We start from the raw sequence: 16,297 nt of genomic DNA, 5'->3' as shown, positions 1-16,297 counted from the left end.
CCCCTGCTCCGATGGCCGGGGGGCGTGGGGTGAGCCGGTACAAGCCGCAGTGCTGGGGCAGCTGATGGTGAAAGGCCCCTGCTCTCCCCGGGCTGCCAGCTTTCCCACCAAATTAAAATAAAATAAATCCAGCAGAATGATCCTCAGTGGTCCAGCCATAAGCTGGAGCCAAGGGGCTGCGGGCACCCTCCCTCCCGTGTCCTGGCATCCCCAGGACCCGCCATTTGCTGCTCCTGATTAAAGAGAGAAAAAATAAAAAGCAAGAACAAAAAGCAAGATAGCGGCTGGCAGCTGGGGGGAGGAAAATTCATGCAAGACTTTCTGTCCTTGGCCGCTTTCCTGCTGGCTCGGCAGCTCCCGGAGCCGCAGCAAATGCCGCTAGAGGGTGCTCGGCCCTCACTGCCTCAAAATGCATTTTAATATATAAATATATATATGCACACATGCAAATATATAAATATGGATGTGTTTTAAAAGCAAGGCCAAGCCATGTGCCTCATCCCTGCTCCAAAATGCTGCCTGGCTGACCATGGAGGGGGACAGAGGAGCACGGCTGCCCCACAGCTTGTGGCTGTGGCAGGGTCACCATCACCAACGCCAGCAGCAGGAGCAGCTGGGGACCGCCGAGCCACCAGCCTGCGGTCTGGTCACAGATGCCACCAGGGTCATGGAGACCTGTTCTAGCAGCTGGGAAACGGCTCCCAGCTCACATGCTCGCTCCTTCTCCCTCCTGAGCGAGGTGTCACAGTCACAGTGTGCAGAGGACATCTCTAAGTCCTGCTCTGGCTGTGGTGCAGGACACGGGGAGGTGGTGGTGGGACTGGCCTCAGAGAACAAGGTGGGTAGACTAAGCTGAAAATATCTCCCTGGCTCCTTACATGCCCTTTCTATTCAGGGATGCAGGATGGAAAATGGTATCGAGTTGACAAAGCTCTCAGGTGCTCCAAGATGTCTCCCACCTAGCTGGGTGTCTCCGAGGAGCTCCTGCAGAGCAGCCACCCCATGCTCACGCGAGACAGCCAGCACCCCACACGTCTGTGTCCCCACACCATGGTAACTGTGCCTGATGTCCCCACGAGGTGGGGGAGCCACGCAGCCTGATGTACAGCCAGAGTGGGGGGCAGGGGCAGCAGAAACAGCCCTTGCTGGACACGGTGCTGCCATATGCCTTCAAAAGGTGGGTAACCAGTCTCCTCCTGGTCCTCTATGCCACCATCCCCTCCCCTATTTACTACATTTTCCTGGAAGCATTTTTCCAAAGGGACCTGTGGAGCCAGCTCAGCACAAGAGCTGAGCACACAGTCATCTCTCTTCTTCACCACGGCCATCCCAAAACACTTCAGCAACAATTTGCTCTCCACCCCTTCCAAACCCTACAGATCAGAGGTGTGCAGGCAACACAGGCAGAACAACATCATGAAGGCAATCAAACACAATGAGGGTGATGGCAGCAGCTTAGCAGGAGACTGTGGCTCAGCAGCGACAGCAGAAAAGGATGGTCAAACCTCCAAGCTTCTTCTAGAAAGGGCAATTTATCCTATTGCAGTCAGGGTCTGCAAGCTGGAGTTGTGGGAAGCAGGAGCCTGTCCCAGCCAGACTCCAGCATGGGATATATCCACTCACACGGGACATAGGCTGCCATGGTACAGCACTCCCCACCGATCCTTATCCTTTTATCTCCCCTCGGATGCTGCTGCATGTGTGTGTGCTCATCCCCAGTTAGGTGCCGCCAGGACTTCTGGGGTGGAAGTCACAGATCAAGCAGGAGACACTGGAGGAGGGTATGGCCAAGCAGAAGACACTGGAGAAGCTAAGGCAAGGTGGGAACTGCCCATCCAGGGATGCAATGGGGACATCTCGGAGGAAGAAGACGCAGTGAATGACATGAAGCCAATCCAGGTTGCAATGATGAAAAGAGAGGTCCCCAGAGGCAGCACAGCCGCTCATGAGGCTTTGCTGCACAGAACCGGCGTTCCTTGACTCTCTGCTGACTTCAGTGGCCAAAACCACAGTCCTGTGAAATTTGCTGTGACCGGCTGGTTAAGATCCTGTCCAACTACACAAGCTGACAGTTCCTCTCCAGCTCCATTTGCTGACACCACCAGCCAAGGGTCCGTCTGGATGTTCAAACAAACCCACCCTCCTAAAGAGAAAACTGCTGCGTGGTTTTGGTGAGTACAGGAGGAACGCTGCCCTCCCGCCCGAGCGGGGCTGCTTCAGGACGGGTTTCCTCCTGGTTGTTTCTGCCCATTCCCAACTTGCCGAATTGCCTTTCCAGGGGGACATTTTAAAGGAGAAGGAGATTTCAAGTAAATGATTGCAACTTATCGAAAATAATGTGCTACTTAGCATCGGAGACAAGCATCCTGGCAGGCAGAAATGGGAAGCAGTGCCGGAGCAGATGGGAGTAATTAGGTTGTGATTTTCAGAAGGGTTTTCTTTCCTGCCTCCACTGTGCCGAAGATATACTGGGGAGGGGGAGGAACAACCCACCCAACAGCAGTTTTAAGAGAGGTGGACGATTGCTCTGCCACGGCGGTCGGGCAGTGAGCTGCCTTTGGTGTGAGTTTCCCGCGGGGAAATCGGAGATGTCTGGCGTGGCAATGCAGCTGGTGGAGCTCTGCGGCTGCTCCGGCTGTCCCCTCCCACAGACACAAGCAGGACAAGATGCCTCTTTCCCCAGCAAGGCTCATCTGCCACCAAAGCACGGACACCTCACCCAAAGTCCCAGACAAATCCCTTCCTGGACCTGTCATGGACAACAAGGGGATGGCAGCTCCTCCTTGGGAACCCCGAGACTCCTGTACAGACCCACGCAAGGCACAGCCAGGCCCTGAAACACACGCTGAACATCAGTTTTCTTCTGATCTTTTGAAATTTAACCACCATCCGCAATGATCGCTTGAGCTCATGCAGTCCTGGCGCCAGGAGCTCACCAGTTTTCTTTAAACACAATTTTTTTACATCTCCAGGTCTAAAAATACAGCCAGGAGGCCAGCAAGTGTCCCTGCTAACAAAACCAGTAACTAATCACCTTATTTTAAGCCGATCTCCATATTCCGTCCGAGTCTACATTTGTGAATGCTGAAGATCAACAGCACTGAACCTGGTATAAAAATATTCCTATCTGCCTTATATCAAAGGACAGCTCTGCATTAAGTGGCTTGTGGCTGGCTGGCTGCATCCTCCTCGTGCTTACACGTGTAGTCACAACCAAATCATGAGAGTAAGGGTTTGCTTCCTTGGCTGATCCACGATGGCATGGATTCGAGCTGCTCTTCCCAGACTTTGGGCAGAAAAGCCTCGTGCTCCTACCTAAACTCCTGGGTGTTTTTTTCCATGCAAGTATATTTACAGCCTAGTTGCTCCTGCAACAGCAAACCCCAGACACAAAGGAAAAATCCAGTGTCTTGGATCTGCTCTTTAAACACAAAGTCACCTTCAAGACCCTGTGTGCTCAGAAGGAATAAATGAACTCACAGAGCTTTATGGAGGATCCTAAAGCACCTCCGGCTGGGTCTTCACACTGCCAGTCCAAGGGCCCACCTGACAGACGGCAACAGAAATGTCTTCTTGGCAAAGCATATGGTGTCCACCTTCAATGGGTATCAACAGCCTCAGCAGCCAAGGTGGAAGACTCCAGTATTAAGTAATCACAGGGGAGTTTTAAACCTCCCTTGGATATATTCACCATGTTTACATAAATCAACATCAAAACACAAACACCTATTTCCAACATAAACGGAAACTGGCATTTCCAAATACACCAACACACACCCTTCCAGGAAAAGGGAATTAAGAGAAGTTGTTGTTTTTTTTTTTCTTACAACTGACATAAAAGTTCCCCTCCTTGCTCCAACCTTTCCAAAACTTACAAATGGATGAACAGATTTTTGCTCAGATTTTCCAAAACAGGCTGCCATGAGATGAGGCATGGAAAATTTCAGCTGGCAAAACGGCTTTTTGTGCATCTAACTTATTTATTTCTCAGAAAAAGGAGGAACATCATGAAACCGATGGGCCACTTCTGTCACAAATCTTCACAGTCTAAAGCCATAGAACAAAACAAAAATCCCAGCAACAGATAAAGACAGAGGCTTGTACGCATAGGCAATGCAAGCCCATCTTGGACACTTGCAAACCCATCTCCTCTCCCAACACAGGAGTGTCCATCCAAGTTGCTTGGAAACGAAGCACTTAAACAATCTTGTGAGAGATGCTGTAGAAGGTGAAGAAGTGTTCCTTCAGTCCATAAAGCACACAAAATTGTGGTAAAATACATAATCTCACAGAGACGGGGAGCAAGTCACATCAGTTCAGAGTAATGGTCCATCTGGCCCCAGAGGCCAACTCCAGCCATGGTCAACAAGCCCTACTGGAGACCCAGCCAAGGCCATGATCAACAGCAGAAGTATCAGATGCTCAGGGCAGTGACACCTCCGCCAAGACCCTCCTACCTACCACCAGTGCTGGGAACATGCATTGCAATCCAGAATCAGATCAATTCAAAATGTTTCCCGAATCAAAAATGAAATTTTCTCCTCCCATTTCATGTTACTGTTTCCCCCTTCCTGCTTTTTTTTCTTTTTTACATCAAAATTTGGTTTCACTTCAAAACAACCCAACTGCTTTAGAAAACACTAACTTCCCAACATGCTAGAGCAGAAAAAGCTAAACTATTTGCTGAATCCACCCCCCAAAACAGTCTGAACTGCCTTCAAACTGTAATTTTGGGGTGTGAGGAACAGGAGAAGGGACTTTATCACATGCCAAGAAGTTTCTCAGTTCCCAGCAGCAGCTCTCCATCACTTGGGGGGGATGCAGCTCGCATGTGCCACGGAAGCTGCAGAAGAGAGACACATATTTCATAGAGCTGGCAAACACTTTGCACCAGTTTTCTCCTAACCCCATCCCAAATGCCAAACGGGTTGCCATAGCAAGTGAGGATCTGGCAGCAAAATGCTCAAAAGGTCTGGAAAATTATCACTAACACATTGTGGGGGAAAAAACAAAAATCCCACCCCTAAGCTGGAAAAGGATCTAAAATAGCCTTTTCCACAAAAATAAGGCATAGTGTTGCGGTGATTACTGAAAACCAGATTCCCCGAGAAATGTGACTCTCTGGGAAGCTGAATGAACACAGATGAGCTCATCTTTCCAGTCCTTCCCCATGTCTTCCTCCTGCTGATCAGTTTTAGCTCCTAGCTAATAGCCAAGCCAGGTATGGACACTTTTGACGCCACCCCTGCATGCTCAGTTATTGATGTGTTGCGGTCGAAGGAAGCACTGCGGATCAAATTTAAATATTTTCTATTTTTGTCTTTACAGTCCTGATGCCACAAGCCGTGTCTACTCGCGGATGCTTCACCGCAGGTTGGTGATCAACTCCCATCGGCTTCGGCAGCAAAACTCCCAGCTGTAATTTTCACACCTGAAATTTGGGGGCAGGTAGCGCTCAGAAGCCAGAGCCAATGCAACCTCTTGCACCATGAACCCTTGCAGATCACTAAACAGGGGCAGCTTAGCAGCAGAAAGCAGGCTGGAACTGCTTGGAAATTTTAAAAACAAGCCAACCACCCTGCCGGTGGACAAACCACCCCCTCCTCTTCCAGCTACAGCAGCTTCAAACACACCTTTGCCACGTCCCATGGAGCAGGAAACCCTCACAACTCCCCCTAATTAAGGAAATCAACTTTAATGCCCCCTAATAACACTCTGCAAACAACCTATCACCCCAGAGCCAAACTCTGGGCATGGAGGGTTCAACCCTGTCTTACTGCCACCCTTCCCTTGGAAGAACATGGATAAATTTTGTCCGCACACCGGTCCCCTCACCATCCCTCTGAGCACCCCACACAGCCCCAGGCCAGGCTCACAGTTTGGCCACGAAGCAGGCTGATGCTGGGGAGCGATGCTGGAGCAATCCCACCAATCCCACGCTTGGCTTATCTCACTAAGCAGTTTTCCCCTTCCTAAGCAGGGCAGGATTAGCAGGCTCCAGTTACTGCTGTGAGGAGTAATCAGTCCCTTATCTGCATAGGCAAACCCAGCACATCTCAAATTCTCCTGCTGCACTGATCACATGGTAAGGGAGAGACTGTTCGCAGCCACCCAGCCTTCTCCATCCCACCCCAGCCCCTGCCATGGGCAGGGGGACGGGGGCAAGGACTGACCTCCAGCTGCTCACAGCAGCAGAAGATAAAGGAAAGCAGGGCAAGATTCAGCGCTGCTCGGTTGCTGGCTCTGATTTAAGCAGAAGATGTAACCCAGCTAATTGACCACGAGCTGGCCTGGCTCAGGGGAGCAGCATCTGCCATGGAGAAAAGCCGGTGGCTGGGATGGTAAATTGGCATTACAGGCAGCAGAGGGGAGAAGGATCACACAAACACACACGTGTTCCTTCTCACACCTCCTGGAGTGCATTTGGGATTTTTTTTCCAACACTAGGTTACAACATAAAGCAAAGAAATCACATTTTGCTGTTGTGATGAGAACAACAGGAGGTTAAACACAGGGCTCAGCCTTGGTATCTCCAACAGCAGCACCTGCCATGCTGGGACCTCACCTTCTGCTTGCTGGAGTTTAATGGACCAGAGACCCTTCTGCAGCATCAAGAGAGCAAATTGTCACTGAGGGACAGAGTAAACCATTGAATCCATCCTGGGAGGTGGCTCGGACCTGGCGCTGGTCAGGCCAGGAGACAAGTCCCAGCTCAGAGCATGGAGTGGAGGTGGGGCTCCCTAAGCCTTGCAGGAACAAATCAGCAAACAAAAGATGGGATTGCTCCTAGGACAGGTCCAGCCATAAAAAAAAAACCTGAACGCCAGTTGGGCTGGGATCTGCCTCCTGCTCCTGCGAGGTGTTTTGCATATGAATTCTCCTTGCTGAAAAGAAATGGGTCCTTTGAATGAGCTGAATCTGCTAATGAGAAGCTGGGGGCCTCCAGAGCCCCTCTTGAGGACAAGGGTCCCATTTCAACTGCCCCAGGCCAAGCCCTGAAATCGCAGAACAAACAAAGAGAGGTTTTCCCCAGAAGGAAGCTGCTTTTCCAGCCGGCTCCCCTCTCCGAAAGGTCATCTCCCCTGGACACGAATGGCTGCTTGGTGCACAAAGCAGCCAGGGCAGGAAAGTCATAGGTGAAAAAAAACCTGGCAAGAGCCCAAGCTGAAAAGCTGCATTTCAGATTCCCTTCTCCTGCCATCCTTCAAAAAAGATGATCGTAAGACTCCATCCAACAAGAGCTGGCTTGGAGTGCATTGATGGCAATGTCCCATTCAAGTCCTGGGTTTGCTAAGTGATTTGAAGATACTCGCTGCCCATCGCATGACTGACAGCGTTGTCGCTCTCTCTCCAAGTTGATGGCCTTACCATGGGCTAGATTTGGGATTCTGTGCAATACAGGACAGAGATTCCAAGTCTTGCATCCAGGTCATTGCAGGAAATACCCTGATTTTTCCCTCCCTTTCTCTCTCACAAAGCACGCAGTGTAGAACCATAATAGACATCTACCAAAAGCCAGGGACAGACACCTAACAGCCTCCCACTGCAGAGCACCCTGGGGCCATATCCTCTCCCTCCACTGCCAAGGGACCTCCCCACCTCCTGCTTAGTGGTCTGTGCCCAGAACTAAGTTCTCATTTCCAGCAGTGACTTTCTGATGCAACCCAAGAGCCAAGCACGGCACTTCTCACTGCTGCTGACCTGAAGGCAGCCTCATCTCTCTATGCTTGGAGAAGGTGGCTGCAGGAATAGTATATCCTTTATTTTTGGTGCATGCAGATAAGGGAGAAGCAAAAAACAAGGAAGAAGCAAGTCTTAAGCAAGGACTCTCCACACAGGGTAAAACCTCAAGGATGGGCTTTAAAGCAGGAAACCTACTGCCCTGGCAAAGGGGAGAGCACAGCCACTGCCAAGCACAGGCAGATCAGAAGTGCCTACCATGTGTGATCGTATTCTCTGAGACCAGCCATGGCCCAGGGTCTCTGCCTAGTGGAGGATCGGCACTGCTCTTCCCTGAGAGACAGGGTCTCCAGTGCCTGATGGATCAGACACCATCTCTCTCTCCATATATGCTTCTCTCCCAGCCATGGTACCAGGCAACCCCAAGCCTCTTCCATGAAAAATCTGAAAGTAAGCTATATGCCTATGAGGATAGGTCAAGTCCAAAGTACTAGAAACAACCGTAACCAAAGATGCTGGAAATCCCACGCCAGCTCTTGCAGTGTAGCCACCATTTAGATGCTACGTATCAGTCCCTGGACCATCTCAGGCACCTGCTTTCGGTGGCGGCCCATACTGGGACAATATCAGGCCACTTCACATTGTTACAGACGTCACCTAGAACACAGGACCAGAACCAGCCACCCTGGAGCCTGTATCCACATTGCCCCTGTGCGTTTCTGAAGTACCACAGCTCTTGAGGACTCAATGTTCCTCCAGCTCCTTGCAGGCTTCCCTTACACACAAGGTCTCTCTATACTACACAAAGGTCACACCAAAGCCGACCTGAACGCTCCTCTTCCATTTGCTTGGTTTCCAAGCTGGTCCCACTCACACCACCACAGAGAGATCAAGTTTACCTGAGTCTAGACAGTCCATCAAGCTCCCACATCTAAGACATGCTATCTTGAACCCAGCTTTGCTGAGATTCAGTGATCTCGGGCAAATAAGCAAGCACATTTTTTACACGATGCTCAGTCCCTCGCACCTCCGTGAGGACCTGCTGAGCCCGGCGTCAAACCCGGTCCTTGAGTGCGCCAGACAAAGCCTGACTCTTTGAAAGGCAACAGCCGGTCGGCAGTGTTTTAAGGCCAAAAACCAGCTCTGAACGTTCAGTTCCTTCTTTAAATAGAGGCCCCTTCTGTAAACGATCTGTTTGGACAGGAGGGAGAGTGCTGCAAGAGTCCAAGTGCTTGTGAAATAGGATCAGCTGCCTTCGCTCCCGCTCCATTCAAAACATGTGGGGGGAAGAAAGAAACCCAAATCTGGCAAGGCAAGAGGGGAGGAAAGAGTCCCCCTACACCTCTGTGCTGCTGGAAAGGTGCGAGACACCAGTAAAACGAGGAAAAATAATTAAAAAGGATCAATTAGTGGCATTTCTGTTTCGAGGCGCCTGCGTGTGTTTAATTATATTCCATGCAAGAGGTTGTTGACGCTGATTTCTGTGCTGCGGGGCAGTGGGGTAGCAGGACCCGGGTCTGCCTTCTACCCGAGACAACCCCGTTTGGGGCTTTACCCCCAAGCCCACCCATCCGCATGGTTCAGCAGCACCCTTGGGCAGAGGGGGGCTGACACCCAGCCCCGTGGCATGCTGGCCAGACAGACAGACGCACAGCTCTCCCCTGCTCCTGCGAGAGGCCCCTGCCATAAACACAGAGGAGATTAAAAAAAAAACATCTTTGCCCAACTCCGGCTGCGTCCCAGATCAAAGATCATCTCCAGCGAGGCCATCTGGTCCTTGTAAATGTAAAACCAAATTGAAAGCCCTGCCCTCACCTCCTCTGACTCCCTCGGCAATATTGCTTTTACCGGCCGGGGACGGAGCTCGCGAAAGGCATCTGTATGTAATATAGAGCCCCCGTGCAGCTGGGCTATAGGTTTGCGACCCCCCTTTTTGTTAATCATGAAGCAGAGGTGAACGTTTTCTTTGGATCTTCAGGGGCCCTATTATTCCCAGGGGCTTTGGGAAGAGCCCACGGCGCCAACCCTGGGATGGAGGAGGGCTGCTCTGTATCCCCATCGCTTCTTTCCAGCCGAGGACTGGCTTGTTGTCCCCATCCCTGTTTAAAAAGGGCCATGCCAGGAGGAGCAAATGTCCCCACTATCCCAAAAGTGTCCCCACCATCACAAAAGCCATGCAGCACCCTCCTTCCAGCCCAAGCGGGTTTCTCCTACCATTGCTCCCCACCTGGAGGGATGCGGGGGACGGCAAATAAACAGAGAAAGAGAACGACTGAACTGAGCACTTCCAAAAAGGGGATAAAATGCATCTGAGCCAAAAACGACTTGTGAAAACCCTGGCCACTGCCAACCCAAATACTCCGGGCTCGACTTGAAAGGCAAGTGGGATCTGCTATCAAGAAGAGAGAGCTACACGGGAGATGTCGGAGGCAAAGAGGAGGCAGCTTGAGGAATTCCTACCCATCAAGCTTTATTGTGTTATTCCAACTAAGCAGAGACAAAAAGACAAATCTCAGCTCCCTACTTTCATTTATAATTGAACCCAGTCCAGAAGGATGGAGCAAGTACCATCTGTAATGCAGAGTGCATTAGCAGCCGGCAGAATGAAATATTCAAATTACTGTAGGCTACCTCGCATTTTAATGACAGGGTTACAAAAACCTGACTTGTAAGTGGAGATTGGACTGGAAGAACAGAAAGTTTGTTTTTTCAGTGCATGAATTAACCTAACAAAATATTACTTTCAGGGAAAAAAAAAAAAAAGCATTTGCATGGGTAATTCTGCAACATATCCCAACAGGCTCACAAGAAAAAGAAAATTATTCCATTTAGCTATCCTAATTGATATATTGTCCAGGGAGATTAAAAGACTCAGGGAAAAAAAGGGCAAGGCTTTTTCCTTTTGGCTGAAGATACTAAATAAATATACGTAGGTGTGCACAAACCTTACCAGCACATACAGGTCCCATACACAGGGCAGCCCATACGTGCATCCATGGGGTGTGTTGGTGCAATACCTGCACGAGACGCAGCTTTTCGATGCTGTGCACAATTTGAATATGCAAATCACCCCTTGATTTCTGTGCTTGTGCCTGCGACGGGGATCCATTCGTTTTGATATCGTTAATCAGGGCTGCCGAAAAGCCTGACACAGTAAGTGGCTGTAGCCCCTAGCAGTAGTCAAGATGGAGTGACAGGCTCCATTTAAGATGTCACAGCATATAATAAAGTGTAAAACTATACTTAAAATAAACGAGATAGAAACAATAAACTTGACTGTGGGTTTGAACTTTCTGGGAGAGCAGCAGGGAGACACGAGCGTGTGCAAGCGGGCACGGGGCTGGGGCAGCTGGAGAGGACGGTCCCCCCAGCACATGGGTGACAGCCAGGAGGGCTCCCTCCCATGTCCTCCCAAGGAGCTGAACTTCTCAGCAACTCTACAGTAGCAACCAGTCTGCATGTGGGACATCTCTGGAGCTTCTGGAGGTGGATGTGGAGGAGGAAGAGAAGGGGTCATAACCAGGATGTGCTGGGGGCTGAGGGGATGGCCAAGCCATGACAGGCATCAAAATTCAGGTGAGGAGCCCATCAAAGGGGCTGTGCCTTGCTTCCAGCAGCTCAGCAGAGCAGAAGGGATTTACCCACTGCAGGTGTCACCTCTGGGCACCTGGATAGAGGTGGGGACAACGCAGTCCAAACCACCCTTCCCTCCTGGGCACCCAGGGAGTGTCAATGGCTCCCAGTCACGTTTCTGGGGTATCCCTTCCCTTCCATCCCTGGGTAGCAGTGCTGGGATGGGATGGAGGCAGTGACGTCCTCTGCATCTCCAGCCTGGGCTTGGCCACGTGCCCTGGGACCAGGAGCCACAGCAGAAGCTGGAGCCCTTCTCTGGCAAGATAAGGATCAGGATCAGGCCCATGTGGGGGTGGAGCGGGGGCACAGTAACAAGTCCAAAAGCCCCATTTTGCTCCCCAAACCACCCCTCCACACCCCAAGAGCTCCAGAGCGCCCGATGGCAGCTCTATGCGCTGAGAAAAACCAGTCGCTCTCCCTCCTGCTAAGCAGTTAAATTAGAGAGTATTCAATTAATAACAGCTGAATATTCTGTCACATTTAGGAAGATGTATGGTAAGACAAGCGAGTTGTGATGTCTGTGACAGAAATGATAAAAGTTCTCCCGACACAGCCTGGCAGATACTTGGCTGGAGGAACCGCTTGCTCTCATGGACTCCAACGTCAGCACAGACACCAGGCCCAGTGCCGCCTTCAAAGGAGAGATGCTCCAAATTGCAGGGGAGAACCATTGCCAAAATCGTTTTCAGGCAGCTCCCGCCTGCTCTCCTTCTGGGATCCATCTGAGATGCAGGGATGAGACCCTGGAGAAGACCTTGGCCAAAAGAGGACTGAGACAGCGCCTGCCAGCCACCACATGGCAAGTGTCAGCCAGTACAAGCTCAAACCCTCCTATGTCACCTAAAGGTCATCCCATGACACTCTTCCCCCGCCCTGGTTGCCTCAGTTTACCCATCTGCAAAAAGGACAGTGAATGCATCCCAAGCAACCCACCCCAGAGGTGACCAGGGCAGGGCTGGCACAGCACTACAACCATGGGCAAGCGCCTGCCATCCGGTGAGACGTTCCCCACCTTGTTTATGGACATGGTGTGGCCAGGGGACACGTGGGAGCAGTGCTCTTGAGGCCACCGCCTCCTCTTCTTCCGGGGGGGTTGTTTTTCACCAGCGTTGTTTGCGAACACAGTTTTGTTGCTAAGAAACTACCTTCATATTGCTCGGAGAGCAAAGACAAAGCAACCGTCAAAATAACACTGTATTTTGACAGTAGCCAGATCATAACCACAAATGATCCATTTTCCTTTCTCTCCCATATGCTCATTAATGTGGTCTAAATACCATACTCCCATATATAACCCACACCATACACGTACACACGCACGGCACGTGCAGGCACTGGGGACCTGTGTGCGGGGGCTCCATTGCATCCGTTCATCCCCCAAGCAAAAGCTGAAGGAATCAGACCTGGGAAGAGCAGAGAGGTCCCCAAGGAGGCCCCAGGGCTCCCTTCTAGGCAGGAAGGTGGCACAAGGTCTTTTAGCAAGATATACATGAGAAATAAGAGGGAGAAGGTAAGACCTCTGCTCATGGCCACAGCAGCTGGCTCTGCACGTTGGCCCTGGTTTGGGGAGAAATGTAATTATCTGTTGGCTTATTGGGTGAGTTGGGGTTGTTTGTTATGGGTTTGGTTTTTTTTAAAGTGCTAGGGGAGAAAAAGTGTGAGAAAAACTAAAACCCATTCGCTGCTCAGTTTCTTAACTGGTCTGTGCCTCTTTCTGCTTTCAGGATGGGGAGATCCTTGCACACAGGGACGATCAGAGCACCCCCTCGCCATCACCTTGGCACAGATATGTTCCCAAGCCATGTCCTCATGATCCTGAAAACCCGTTTGCTAATTAACCCACCTCCTAGGGCAGGAGGACACCTCTACCTTTCCTGCTGGAGCATCTCTGGCCCCTCTTTGCTGATGCCACTGCAACTGGGAGGGCCTGGATGGATGCCAGAAAAGATGTGAAAAGCAATGCATCTGCTCCTCAAAAAAAACCACAGGAAACAGGTAAAAGAACCACGGACCCACTGCCGTCAATTTACGGGGAGGGGAAAGGCAGGTAAAAAGCAAGGCTGAAACTAAAACCTGTTGTGACAAGACAGCCCAAAGGACCATGCATTTCTGCCAGTCCCGAGTACAAAAAAGGCTGCCCAGAGTCTCAGCACAACCGCAGCAGTTCTCACCACCCTGGCCGGACAGCAAACACTGACCTGCTGTTCTTGACCACTACCCGCAGCGATCACCAGCTTGAAAGCCGACCAAGAGCACCGACTGGCTGCTGGTGAGGGATTGCGCCGATCCGCTTTGCACCCCGTGGCACGCACTGGTGCAGAAGCAGCGCCTACAGGCAGCGGCCGACAGCGCTTTGGAGAGCAGCACCCTGCTTTGGATGCTTTTTAGGGAGAAAGAGGCAGAGAACTGAAGCTGTGGGAAGCAATCCTGCAATATCTGGGTTGTCTGACTCTTCCCCGGGGCCAGCTGGAGCGTGGCTCTGGCTGATCCCTTGCTCAAGTGCAAGACGCTTCTGCACGTACCCGAAAGCCCAGCCCAGCCCCGAACGGCCCATCTCCTGCAGAGCAGCAGCTTGTGCTGCCAAAACCTCACAGTAGGAGAAAAAGGGAAGGGTGAGAAAAGCTCTGTCGAAACCCACCAAACCCCAAACAACATTTTTCCGCAGCAGAACAAAGCCCTTGGAAATCTCTTCTCTGCTTGGGTCCCCCGACCCACATGAAAGCGGCATTTTTCTGGGCTAATTACACAGGCTGCTCTGAGCCTCCTGGCAGAATACGAGCTGCAGAGGCAGACTTCAAAGGGCTCCCAAATTTAAAATAAATAGAGAGCAAAGACAGCGCGGTCCATGGGAGATCTCTCCCCATCGCCTGCACTGGCCGCCTGGGTTGAATGTTGGAGGTGACTCGGTTCACGAGACTCCTGGCAAGGAAAGCCACGGGAAGAGGGGGTCAGCTAGATTTTATTTGCATGGCACATTCTCAACAGGCACAGAGGGAGGGTTTGGTCCTTGCAGGACCAGCCATGGTTGCAGCAAAGCCTTCTGAGGCCTCCATCCAAGGGAAGGACCAACTATGGAGCCTGTCTGCTAGCTTGGGTGGGCCAAGGTCAGGTTGTGGCAGAGGATGGGACAGGAGTCATTACCACATACCAGGGAGTGGTGGCCGCCATCACAGCTGGTCTAAGCACTGTGTACCTCAGTTTCCCCAGAGCTGAATGCATCCATTGCACCCAGAGCTCCTGAGATGGGATTTTCCAAACTGGTCCATCACCCTAAAGAGCAGCCTTCCACAGAAAGCCTCGGCCCTTCTTCGGCCAAGTCACAGCCTGCACCCACAGCTCTTGATGGACAAGAAACCCAAGATCTGCTGCTTCCCATTCATCTGGGAGAGAGAGAAGTTGCCTCTGCTGTCCCCTCCAGGAACAAAGCACCAGCCCCAAACACCCAGCACCCCATGGCCATATGTCCACCCTCCTGGCCCAGAAAGCAGCAGACTCTCCTGGCTTTCAGAAGGACACTCTGATGTGCCGGGTACAATTTACACCGGAGATGACTGGGGAAGATGAAGCCATCCGGCCAGCTCCTCCGCCCCCCCCTTTTCACCCTCCCCTTTGGGCTTTATAGGGCCTTGCAGCATGGCCAGTACCCTCGCTCCTCACTGATGAGCATGGAGAGATGCCTCCAAAACTGCAAGGCATGACCAGAAATCCCACGGGTCTCCAGGCTCTGGTCCTTCCATGGGCAGCAATTACCCAGGAGTGCTGCCACAAAACATTTTTGCAGAGCCTTGGAAAAGGACATGGGAGAGGAAATCCACACAGGATGCTCTAACGTTTAGGAAGATCAGCACACACAAAACCATCCTGTGAGGGATACCAGCCGTGCTCCTGAACCCAGCCAGCTCCAGCCCTTGGTCTCGCTGCTTTTCCCCCAGCCTTGAGGCAAGGAGGAGGGCTGGACTGCACCCTGCGTCTTCCCAGGGAGAAGGAAGAGGAGAGGAAGGATGAGGCTGGGACGGCCGAGCGTGGGTGGGATGTGGGGGGAAGGTGTCAATTAAAGCAATGAGGCCCTCTGCATCCCCGTGCCTGACAGCCGGGCTGAGCCGAGCTGACAGCCGCAGCGCCGGCTGCCTTCCCCGTCTCGCTCACCGGAGCGCGCCCCCCCGCGCACCCCCGGCTCCAAACCAGCAAGGCCAGCGTAGGCGGACACCGGCAGCGGCGTGGTGTCCCTTCCCCTGCCCCCGGAGAAGCTCCTAATAATGGGAATTAACATGACTTGGGACTTCGGCAGGCCACGGCCAGCCTGCGGGTGGGTGGCAGTGGGGCCAGGTGGGAAGGCAGAGAGAGACACTGGATCGTACAGAAATAATCAATGAGTGCTGCAAGGCCTCAACTTCCATGCAGGACAGCATCAACCAGGTGCCGGGATGCAGGGAAGATGGCAATCCAGCAAGATATGGGCTGGCAAGTCACCCTCCAAACTGCCCCCGGGCAGTCAGCCTGCATCCCTGCTCCCCCTCGCATCCCCCCGGGAATCACATCCTGGGAGCCCCCGCTTCAACCCCCTGCGTGCCCTCCCCACAGGTTCAATCCGATTACTGCCGATACACATCTCCTCCAAGGGCTCAGAAACACACCCTTCCCAGCTGAAGGATTCGCAGGGACACGGAAAACTTGTCCTGATTGCGGCATTAATGGTCGTGTGGCCCATGTCATCACCGAAATGGCCTTAGGGGGAGAGTTGATGGGTCTCTGCAGTCATCAGGACTACCCCACCTCATCTTGCTCCCCTTATTAAAACCATTCATCCTGGGAGCTAAATGAATATGTTTCATCTTCAAATGCTGAGACACAACAGCAAGCAGGCAGAGATCTAATAGAACAATACCCGTCTAATCATGCCGATTTTTCTCTCCCCATCCTGCCTTCATATTACACGCGCGGCCACGAGACCAAGCCAGGGCCGCAGGCGATGGGTGAGGATGGG

The 16,297-nt window shown here is 52.0% G+C and overlaps 1 protein-coding gene across 5 annotated transcripts in view; it reads right to left on the bottom strand.

Annotated features, from left to right (window-relative positions):
• The window catches only part of PBX1 (PBX homeobox 1), a 127,077-nt gene that overhangs the window by 28,848 nt on the left and 81,932 nt on the right, over window positions 1-16,297 (bottom strand). The window contains exon 1 of one of the 5 annotated variants that reach the window (XM_082054045.1): window positions 8,708-8,744. The exons of the other annotated variants lie outside the window; for them this stretch is intronic. The gene's annotated coding sequence lies outside the window, so the exon portion shown is untranslated. Of the gene's footprint in view, window positions 1-8,707; window positions 8,745-16,297 lie in introns of those variants that run through there. 5 annotated transcript variants of the gene reach the window in all.

Source organism: Streptopelia decaocto (assembly GCF_964273445.1).
Source record: "Streptopelia decaocto genome assembly, chromosome: 5".
Taxonomy (NCBI): Eukaryota; Metazoa; Chordata; class Aves; order Columbiformes; family Columbidae; genus Streptopelia; species Streptopelia decaocto.
This window is presented reverse-complemented; position numbering and strand designations above follow the sequence as displayed.